Raw genomic sequence first — 9976 nt, 5'->3', positions numbered from 1 at the left:
ATTTTGTGACTCTCATCCTGGAACCACTAATGAGCGTCATCTTAAATATTCTCTTTGTTTTTGTGCTGAACATACTTTTTTCTTGGGTTCATGATTTATTCTTTTGCAGTGAAGCTCATCTTTTAATATGCTTGTGAGATACAATTTTAAAAAGAAGTTACATTTCTGAAAATGTCTTTATTTTATTCTGACATTTAGTGGATAAATATGCTGGATATAGAAATTTGGAGTGAAAATCATTTACCCACAGAGTTTTGATGGCATTTTTCCAATGATATTTCAGCTTTGAGGGTGTCTGGTAAGGATGATGGCATTATTAACAGCTGCTTTTTAAATTCAGAATTGTGACATTTCAAGTTGCTGAAATGTCTTGAAAATTAATTGCCAATTTGTTATGTAACTGGGAAGCTCTGGTGGGAAATTAGACTTCGGAAAAAGTGAAATAACTTTCTTATGCTTTCAAATTTTGGTGTATTTGGGTGACCTTAGAGTTTTGTGAAGCAGTGGCTATAGCATCTTCTGCAATTCCATCACTAGTTGAAGTGCTACACTTTTGGAGGATCCAAAAGCATCTGCAATAATGTCTCTAATAACACAGCCATGGAAGCACAACTGTGGGTATTATTCTTATATTTTTGGTTCCTCCTGGCCTCTCAACTTTTTCTTTTTTAACCACTGTTTAACCAATTAACTTTCCTCTATTTTGAAATATCTGCAGAAATGGCATACGAAGCTGTGGGCTAAAGACAAAAGTATAATTAAATTCCATGCAAAAATTTTAATTAGCATATTTATCACCTATGGTATACAACTCCCTTTTTGAAATATATTTTTGCTTTTCACTGGAATATTTGTTAATATATATAAATAATTTTAGCCCCTAAAGTTCTTAAATGACCATCTTCTCTCCTCTGCATTGTTTCTATGATTTTCAGGACCACATGATAATCTCAACTTAATAGAAGATTTTAATTTTATTGGAACGAGCTCAGTGATTCTACAATTTTGTGAAGATGAAACAGCAATGGTAATGCTGTCCTCGAGATTGCTGTCAGGGGGCAGCTATATTATGCCAATTTTCAGGAACTGTCTTTGATTTAAAAAAATGAATACTCCTTTGTTTCCATCCAGGTCTTTATACATTTTCAGTAGGGCATTGTTTATCTTTTGTGGTCTATAGGAGTTTCTCGACTTGGGGACTAGAATCCTGCCTTCCATGTATAAACTGGGGAGTTAGGTAAAGGACAGTGGAAAGGGATTGAATACTAGTATATTTTGCTATAGGCATTGGCAATTAACTCATATTTTATTCATAACTGACCTCTCCTTTACCTTCTCTGAGTGGAAGTTTTGTTCTTATTCCTTCATCAGAGGTCAAAGTATAATAAGTGAGAGAAGTTACCTAGCTATAACATGCCATACATCTGGAAGATAGTTCCATATAACTACTTTTCTCCCCTCTCATATACACTCCCCACCTTTGTTTGCTTTGCTTGCTGCTTCATGAGACTGACCTATATGGATGACGTCAAGAGCCTCCCATCCTCTCTGGAGTCCAGTTCAGTATGACCAATGGAGGGGCTTGGAAGTTGGATAGGAGACTAGCTATGGAGAAGAAAGTGAGTTCAGTCAAATGGAGACAAGAAAAGGTTTGTAGAGGCAATATGAAGTGAAGACATGTAGTAAGGTATTGTGTTCAAATATCTACATTTGTGAGTTGCTTTCCTAGAAAAATAGAATTATATATTATCATCCCAACTTATAAATAAGGAAACTAGGTATGTAGACACTCTGAAACATGATGCAGCCCATTTAGGTGTGACGGACATGGCGATGCACCACCCACCTTCAGGAAGGACTTTAGGGAATAAAATGGAATTACATCAGATCATGGTTAAGGGGAATGAAAACCTTTGTATTTCTTTCTTGAATCATGTATCAGTTATCCTTTGCTGTATAAAAAAAGTCATTTAGGTCATAATTCTTTGGATGGTCTGGGCAGTTCTTTCATGTAGATTGGCTCAGCTGATCTCTACTGGGCTGTTTTATGCATCTGTGGACAGATGATGGATGGGATAGCAGCTGAGTGATTGACGACAGCCTTACTCACATCTGGCAATTGGCAGGCTGTTGGCTGGGGAACCTCAGTTCTACATCAGTTCTCTCATCCAAGCCTAACTTTGGCTCATTTGTGTAATATCTTATGGTTTCAAGTGGAGCAAGGGCATAAGCCCCATTATGCAAATTCTTTTAAGTCCCCGCTTGCATCCTATTTACTAAAGATCTATTGGCCAAAACACAGGTTATATAGCCAACCCACATTCATGGGATGATGAAAAAGTTCCATCTGTTGATGGGAGGATAAGTGTTTCTAAGAGCTATGAAATAACTGACATGTGATAAGGACATGAAAATTAAAGACATTGATCAGATCTCACCCATCTGCATGCATTACCATTTTTAAAGTTTGTTTTTTCCCTGCAAACTGCTTTCATTTGAAATTCTCAGATGACTTTGACACATCTTTTTTTTCTGAAGCAGGAATGATCACCTAGTTCTGCATTTAAAATGAATTGTTTTACAGATGTTATCAGAATAAGAATGAAAAGCAAAGAAAATATGAATTAACAAGTATGAAAAATGTTTCATTATGTTAATGTATAACAGTTAAATACCATCTAAGGTTACTGTCTACTGTTAATTAGAAATAAAAAAGAAATTGCAAAGTCTATGACAGGCCAAGTGGTAATTTTCTTAAAAAAATGGAGGTTTTCAAATCAATTAAGTGTATTCATGCAAGTGACAATTTTTAGAAAAAGAAATGTAATAGCACATAAACATACGAAAATGGTTTCAACTTCTTTTACAATTACATATGTAAATTAAGTCAATGAGACTCTGTTTTCCGTCTATATTATTGGTATTATTGGTATTTCCATTTATATTAATTGGTAAGGGTTTCAGAGTGGGTAATACTCAGTCTTTGTGAGATGAGGAATTAGGCTCTTATAAGCTATTGCAAGGGTGCCAATTGGTGTAAACATTTTAGAAAAGAGTTTCTTAACATCTATCAAAACAAAAATGCTGAAATATTTTAACTCCTAATAATTAAAGTTCCAGGAATTTATTTTATAGGCTTACTTGAATAAATGGACAAAACCATGATAACAATATTGATTATAATATGAAAAACTGGAAATGAACTAAATGTTGAACAATAGGAAGATATCAAATAAAGGGTAACTCAACAATGAATAAAGTTACTTAACATGTAACAATAAGGATGATGGCCAAAATATACTGGTAATCTATTCAAAATCAAGTTGCACAATATGGCATGTGGTGCATTTCCTTTGGTGTAGTATATAAGCAAGACATGCTGTACAAAATATAGAGGTAACAGTAGTGGTTATCTTTGGGGAATGGTACTAGGTTTGGGGTGAGGGGAGTTTAATTTTCACCTCTAACCCACTGATTTTTTCAAACTGTGAATGTATATTCTTTACACATTAAAAAGAGATAAATAAAATTTCAAAAGTAAATAATAACATAGTTTGATTTTTCTATTTAGGTGTAGCCACACACTAACTTTAAGTTCACAAGGTAAATAACATTGTTTAATCTCATTTCCCACCATAGTCAATTAGTTGCCTGATTTATGGAGGTACACACTGTCTGTGACACTGGCCGATTCCCTAATATTCTAGCTCCCCAGATACTCGGGTTTCTTCTCTCGGATTAAAACCATCATAGAACTGAACATATCACTTCTCTAAATTCTCACAACATTTTAAGAAATGAAGTGGGTCACAAACTGTGGTGCCCCTTTTACAACATCATTTATGGAAAAATAACTGAAATGCTTTTTAAAACTCAAACACCAAAACTTTTGGTGCATCTGGAACTGAATGATAATTCTGATAAAATCCAGACTGGTTTCCATTAAGTTACTTGGCTATGTATGCTTTACTGCAGCCTATAAAGTTAGCAGTACCCAAACATTTTCTCATACAAGATACTGTTTTGTTGAAAAACCAATTTTTTTTTCCTATATACTACCTTAAATGCTCATGCTATTTGATTTAGAAGACAGAATAGTTGTAAAGATGCATGGATGTTTAAATGTTTTGGCAATTCCTTATATGAATGAGGGGTTATTTGTATTTTTCTTACCTTTACCCTGTCCTTTAAGTGCAGAAGAAACAGGTTTGTTCCTCAGGTCCCTGAATAATTGCCTTATTAGGTATTATGGCAATTATGTTTTGGAGGGGGAGAAAGGAATTATGGCAATTTCTGTGGTTTGCTTTATTGATGTAATTTATGGTTAGTTCATTGCTATCTTCTGAGAATTTGAAGTCCTGACATGTTATACTTGCTCATTCTGTCTCCCCAAATGAATGTGGATAATCTTTACAGACTTGGATAAAGGGCTCAATATTTGTTTTAATGTAGCTAGGGAGATTTTCCTAGTATCCATTTCTTTGTAACTAGGAAGTCACACCCTCAGGAGTTTATAGAGCTGGCCCGGTAGAACTGATAGTGATGAACTTCATTTGGAGGTGAGATTTTCCAAGTCCTTAGGGATTCTGTCATTCAGAAAAGTAGACCATTTAGATATGCTTTGTGCCTGTGCTCAGTGCAACTATTTAAGTGTTGAATGTTTCATCTTAGTTCACATAGTGAAATAACCTCCAGGGTCATCTCTTTGTGAGGATAAAGAGATAATCAGAAAACTGTTTATGTTAAAAGTGAGTTAAGAAATCTTACTCCATGAACTCTCCGCTTTGTAGACAGGACTCAGAGCTATGAGACAGCTCTGGGGCATCACCGTCAATAGTGTCATCCCTTCAGTCCTCAAGCATTTTCAACACAATTGGCATCATCTTTTTAACTCTTCAGAATGGCAAACAGGTGAAGAATTAGGTGGGAATATCTGTGGAGAATGGCCTTACAATGGGCATTTTGTTTATGTGAGTTCCAGAAATAAGTGTCACAATGACCTTCAAGGCAGAGCTATTTTGCTTAACAGAGGCTTGAAAAGAGAAGTTGTGAAATAATACCTAACGTGTAATGCCATCTACATAAGGTTTCAATACCTGCAAAATATTATTTTATATTTTGTTTAATACATTAATGTGCAATTCTTAACTCTATAGAAAAGGGTCAAGAAGAAACCAGAAAGTTGAAAACAACAGATAAAATTTTTATTGTTCATAGACATTAGCCAATATTGTGAATAAATTGTGCTAACCAACAAAATGCTCCCAAATTTTGGAAAACATCTTACATGACCATGGTGTGTTCAGTCAACAAGCTGCATAGAGAGTGGTATTCTATCATTTGGTTAGCTAAAATGAACAATTACCCTTTTGCCAGATTGGGAAATACCCACCTGAACTTCAATATCTAAGAGCAATCTAAGAACAGTAGAGATTTTTTTTTCCTTATGAAACATGGTAAAACAACAGGCTTGAAGTGTTGGGATCTATTTTGTCACTTCCTCATGGGGGTACGAGATGAAGAAGGGTGTAAGAACTGGGAAACCCTCTCTTTGCTGCTTCTTTATTGCTCTTTAAAGGCACCAGACTAGTATGCAGAAGTCCCTTCTGCCAACCCTTTACTCTTCCATTATTAGTTTCAGGGCTATTTTTATAGATCTTTCAAGACCCTCAAGACTTTCTATTTTTTTTTTTTTTATTTTTATCATATTTTTAAAATTGTAGAATATAACATACATACATAGAAGTGATATCTTTCAAAGTGCAATGTAACAAGTAGTTACAGAGCAAATTTCAAAGAATGTTATGGGTTACACTTCCACAGTTTCAGTTATTTCCTTGTTGTGAAATATAACATATACGCAAAAAGGTGGTATCTTTCAGATTACAATTCAACAAGTAGCTATAGGACAAATTTCAAAGGATGCTATGTGTTACAGTTCCACCATTTCAATTCTTTCTTTCTAGCTATTCTAATACCCCAGCACCTAAGAAAAAGAAAATTAGATAAATTCCAACTTGTCTGTTGCCGCCTCTCCCTCTAGTTTAATCACTTTCCTGATCTTCAGGGATGTCTAGGCAGTGACCACCCTAAGTTTTTCATGTTAAAAAGGGGTGTCAATTTTATGAGAAAAGGTTTGTTCTTTGAAGGAGTCACTACATATCATATTAAATATATTAAAACACAATTACAGCCTTTATTAAAAACACATGTATGTTACTAGAATCAAAAGTAAAAAAACAAAACAAAAAACAAAACAAAACACATAGGCCTGTACAACACAGTGAACTCTAATAGGGAAAACTGTGTGTGAGGGGCAATATATAGGAACTCTATCTTCTGCATGATTTTTCTTTAAACCTGCTACTTCTCTAATAAACAATTAAAAAATCTCATATATATACTTTATGTATTTGTAGGTATATAATAATATGCTATTGAAGTTTTATTGTTCCTAATTCTGTTAAGAATTTATAGGAGTTGCAGTTGACTAATACTGTATTTTCTAGATATTTAATTAAACCCTATTCATATATGTCTTGTAATTTTTTTTTTTATTTTGGAGTTAATTTTAGTTTTCAAATCTAAATCATTTCCAAAAATGTGTGGAACTAGGCATGGGGCTGCGTCTATGGGACTGCGTCTATGATTCCTAATTTTTAAGTTTTTTCTATGCGTGTCATTTGTGCATTTTTCAAATGGCAAGAGGTGGGGTAGGGATGGGAGTGGAGTTGATGGTATAGGCTGAGGAAGGCATATTTTATCCTGGGAGTTACTTGAGACTGTCACAGGAAATGATGAATGCTCCCAAGGCAGGCAATGAAGTTGGTAGATACCCCCTGAAAAGGCAGTGATAGTGAATGACTACTAGATGCGAATTTAAGAATGGTCTGTAAGCCATGCACATGAACCTGCAATTTTTTAGAAGATAGTACAAAGAACTTAATCGATTTCCTGAACCATTTGAGAGTAGGTTGCGAACATGACACATCCCATCATACCTGAATGCTTGACATGAAATTCTTACAAATACAACACATTCTCCTACATAATTACAATTCATAGTGCCACACCTCCTCTATCTTCTCCACAGGGTTATGGCTCTACCTAGTGGCAGATGAGCCTCAGCCGCATAGGATCCAGCTGTTTCTTGTTGGAAGCCCGGAAATGGTTGTACTGTAGCCGGAAGTTCCTGGTGGTGAAGAGGTCCGGAAAGAACCTGAGGAGGAGCCCGGCGGCAAAGTTGTTCCATGGAGAGACCCTGCTGCATGATTTTCCTCACGACCTTTCTGAGGCTTGTCCAAGGGGATCTTGCAGAACTCCTTGCTGCTTCTCTCAGGGGGCATCGGGTCCTCTCGAATTCCTTATGGAACCTCTCGGGGTTGATTGCACAGTTCCCGAGGTCTCTGCTCTTGGGGCCTGGCATGTGCACCTTGCACTGCTGCTGCTGGTACGAGCGCCTCTGTTCTGTGTCCCTGCGCCGGCAGCGCTCGTCCAACTTGCCCATGAGCAGATATGGTCGTTTTTGGCCAGTGGCTAGAGCAGCTACACGTAGGGGCTTATCAGCTTGATGAGGATGGATCCAACTGCTTCTTGCCAAGGGAGCCGCTTGCGCAGATTCTCGTGAGCGAAGAACTCGGGGAAGAGGTGTGCCAGCAGGCGGGATGCAAAGTTGCCGATGGACAGGCTGCCCTTGTAGATGTGGTGCAGCTGCGCCTTGCTGAGCCTGCATTCGGTGCCCGGCACCTCGAAGTCGGCTGCGGGATCTTCAGCTTGTCAAAGTTGATGGGCACCAGCCAGATCTTCTTGGAGCGGGGGCTGAGCCTCACACCCTTGAAACTGCTTTCCGGTTTGACCAAAGAGATGTTGTCTGACAAGCTGGAGCAGTCAAAGCAGTGGCCCCGTGGGGGCTCGTACTCGCTGCCCAAGTCCAGCCCCAGGCACTTGAGCTCTTGCACTGCTTCAGCCAGGTTTCCTCCTCCTGCCTGTTGGGGAAGTTGATCTCTGTGTAGTTGTGGATGATCTGCAGCCTCTGTGGGACCAGCTCCTGCTTGTCGTTCTGGTAGCAGCTGTACTGCTCGCCCAGCTTCCCATGATCAAACAGCTCGGGGAAGAGCCGGTGGAGGAGGAAGACAGCAAACTCGCCCGGCGAAGGGGCTTCATCCAGGAATTCGGTAAGGTCCGGCATGTCTACTACATGGTCCGAAGCGATGGTGCTGCTCCGGTCCAGAAACATGGCCTCCTCCTTGTCTTTGTTGTCCAGTAAGTGGCCAGCGACCACGTGCTCGGCCTCAAAGGAGCTGATGACCTGGCCGCCGGTCAGGCTGTCCTCCATTTTCTGCTGGACCCAGAATCGGCTGAAGAAGTCCTTCAGCTGGGGTAGCACTCGGCCCGCCACACGGCAGTGTCCTTCACCGAGGGGTAGTACACCTCCGCGTAGTTGTGGATGAGCTGCAGGTGCAGCGACTCCAGCTTCTGCCTGGCGGGCAAAGCCTACTGCAGCCATGGGAGATGTAGATATCGCTGAAGAACTCCAGGAAGAGTTGTGCCAGCAGGTTGCAGGCCAGGTCGCCACCCGACAGGCTCTGGTCCACAGTCTGCTTGAGCTCGGGGGCCCTGGAATTTGGCCACTACCTCGGTGGGGCTCACTTGCTTCTTGATACGGCTTACCTTCTTGATGCAGCTGGGACACACTGGAGGTGAGTGTGCTGAGCAGAGAACATCTTCTGGACAGGAAATAGATGTTGGGGTGGCCGTCGGTGGCTGCTGCGGCACTACTGCTGTCCCGTTTCTGGGGCGCATTGAGGAGCCGCAGTGGCAAGGGGCTGTTGTTGGGGTTTGTCTTCTCAAAGAGCTGGTACGAGTTGAGCAGGTCCCCCGCAGGGGGATTCTTCTTTTCCATGATATTGTGCAAAATGCCGTACACGGGCCTCTTGTAGGAAGGGGTTTTCAGGTCGTTGCCGGGCTCCTCTTGGCCTGGCCACGCAGAGATCTTGCCCCCGCCTCCCTGCTTCCCATTCTCCTGGCAGCGCGAGCCACTCTCCGGGTTCCTCATGCCCGCTAGGAGTGCTCGGGAATCAGCCGCCTCCTCTTCTCCTAGGCACCGAGTCTGGCTGGCCATCGCTGCCAGGCTGCTTCTGCTCCCTGAAGTCCTGGAGGGCAGTGAATACCCTCTCCATAGGGAGCCTGGAGATTCAGAATACCTGGAATTTACTGAGCAATCCAGGGCGCATCTTCCGCCTGTCTCAGCTTTCAGTGTTATTTTTAGAATTCTTTTACCTCTTCACTAAATTCAGTTGAATTCATCTTCTATTCCACTGGGACACGAGTTCTATACTTTGCAGAGCATCACGCGCGGAATTTGGGCCCCACGCGGGGGTGGGGGGCTCAGAGAGTGGGGGCCTAGCGCGCAGTAGTTGGCCGCGGCGGCTCCGGGAGTTGTTGGGGTGGCGGTGGTTGAGCAGTTTCAACTCGTGTGTGTGTGTGTGTGTGTGTGTGTGTGTGTGTGTGTGTGTGTGTGTGTGTGTGGCCCTAAGCTGCGCTTTCGCGCGACGTGACAGGACCCCTGTCTTATTTGCTTTTCAGTAAGATAAGATTTTCCAGACTCTTCCTGTACGTTTCCTGGATCTGGGATCATACATCTGTAAGGGGTCATCATTCCCTTATTGGAAAGTGGCATTTGGGGAGCACAATCCTGGTATGTAAGTGTACTCATTACTGCTGGACCGGTCATTGCTTCTAGGGCCAGGCAACATGCATTTTTGTGTCAGAGAAAAAGACATTATGATTTCATCGTGATATTTCCAAAAACAAATTTAAAACCACAGGGTTTTTTAATGAAGTATCTTTGATTATAAACTGGATCTCCAGTCTCCCACACTGAAAACCCTAGTTTCCAATAACATCAGCAGAATTACATATTTGATTATTCCTACAACAGACAACTAATACTTTAATAAAAATTCAAGCATCACTT

At 40.5% G+C, this 9976-nt stretch overlaps 1 pseudogene; it reads right to left on the bottom strand.

Moving 5' to 3' along the window:
• Positions 1 to 7052: 7052 nt before the first annotated feature.
• Positions 7053 to 9306, bottom strand: LOC119540775 (annotated as a pseudogene).
• Positions 9307 to 9976: the final 670 nt, after the last annotated feature.

Source organism: Choloepus didactylus, chromosome 7 (assembly GCF_015220235.1).
Source record: "Choloepus didactylus isolate mChoDid1 chromosome 7, mChoDid1.pri, whole genome shotgun sequence".
Taxonomy (NCBI): domain Eukaryota; kingdom Metazoa; phylum Chordata; class Mammalia; order Pilosa; family Megalonychidae; genus Choloepus; species Choloepus didactylus.
This window is presented reverse-complemented; position numbering and strand designations above follow the sequence as displayed.